Here is a 1,919-nt window from a genome sequence, read left to right as displayed (position 1 = left end):
AACATAGCTGTGGTAGAAGAAATTAAATGTTTATCAACAATGTTTATCAGATAATCTAGCTGTGGTAGAAGAAATTAAATGTTTATCAACAATGTTTATCAGATAATCTAGCTGTGGTAGAAGAAATTAAATGTTTATCAACAATGTTTATCAGATAATCTAGCTGTGGTAGAACAAATTAAATGTTTATCAACAATGTTTATCAGATAATCTAGCTGTTGTATAAATTAATACTACAAATTAGATATTTATCAACTATGTTGTCATATAACATAGCTGTGGTATAGGTTAATCAAGAATTTCATGGTTCTCTCTCTCTTTGTTTGTTTATGACAACTACATTTTATGTCTTTCACGACAACTTTGTACATATTCACCAGACAAACATAGGTAGTTTAGATATTTCTTTAAAAGTTAACAGTACATTTATAAAAAATTAGAACCACAATTAAATATTTGTAAATTGAAACTACAAAGATTTGATGCTGTTTTCTAGTACAAAATATTCATTTAGTGAAATAAACAGATTTACGCAAGAACAAGATTGTTAGGCTGGGGTACTAATCGAACTCGGTTAAACCAGTAATTCCTGACATCTTGTGTGACTTATTCTATTATAGTACATGCTTTATATATATTTTGTTCTATGATGTTATTGTATTTATGATTCTAACAAAGGATTATTTTTCAAAATATTATTTGCAGATTAACGTGTGAATTATTCTTTCGAGATAGTGTTAGTGTTTATAAACTTCTCATTCTCTGCTCAGTTAATGTTGTTAAGTTCTCTATTATTCTAGATATTCTAATATAAAGCTTTGATTCATAAGACAATCAGCACTGCTCTTCAAATCAGGTGCTCTGATGATGATCATTTACGATATTCTGCTGTTCTGGAACATAATGAAGCAACAAAGAAGTGTGAACGATCACTATATTTAAAACCTAACGGAAAATTAAAGTGTTGTAGTTCTATGCCAGAAATATAGCCTAGAGCAGAAACAAATCACGAACTTATATTTAAAGAAAAACGATCAATACCTTGTTTTCCTGACTAAGAGAAAGACTCGTCATGTGTATTACATCAAGATGGTTATGTAGCATTCTGCGTTTTACTTCTAGTTCATAAAATATTCACTTTAGTTTAACACATGCATTTGTAACGGGATAAACACAGTTTTCCAATGATTAACAATGCTTCAAGCCAGTATCGCTTACGTAAAATCTATCAGCCGTCTTTTTTTAACCATTATTATTATTATTCCTGAAACATACTTAACCCAAACAACTACTTCGTTAAGAATGTTTAAAATGTCTAAATAGATAATAAGCTCATATCAACTTTTGAAACGTGAAAGTGACCAAAATTCGACAGCGTTTTGGTTATTTCTTAGACATGTTAATATATTTATGTACAAATTTATTGTTGAGTTTGGATAAGGAAAACTTAGAACTATGAGATTATTATATCTTTCTGTAGAGCTTTAGGACTTAGAGCTATGATATTATTATATCTTTCTTCAGAGCTTTAGGACTTAGAACTATGAGATTATTATATCTTTCTGTAGAGCTTTAGGACTTAGAACTATGAGATTATTATATCTTTCTGTAGAGCTTTAGGACTTAGAACTATGAGATTATTATATCTTTCTGTAGAGCTTTAGGACTTAGAACTATGAGATTATTATATCTTTCTTCAGAGCTTTAGGACTTAGAACTATGAGATTATTATATCTTTCTGTAGAGCTTTAGGACTTAGAGCTATGAGATTATTATATCTTTCTGTAGAGCTTTAGGACTTAGAACTATGAGATTATTATATCTTTCTTCAGAGCTTTAGGACTTAGAACTATGAAATTATTATATCTTTCTGTAGAGCTTTAGGACTTAGAACTATGAAATTATTATATCTTTCTGTA

Source organism: Limulus polyphemus, unplaced genomic scaffold (assembly GCF_000517525.1).
Source record: "Limulus polyphemus unplaced genomic scaffold, Limulus_polyphemus-2.1.2 Scaffold243, whole genome shotgun sequence".
Classification (NCBI taxonomy): Eukaryota; Metazoa; Arthropoda; class Merostomata; order Xiphosura; family Limulidae; genus Limulus; species Limulus polyphemus.
This window is presented reverse-complemented; position numbering follows the sequence as displayed.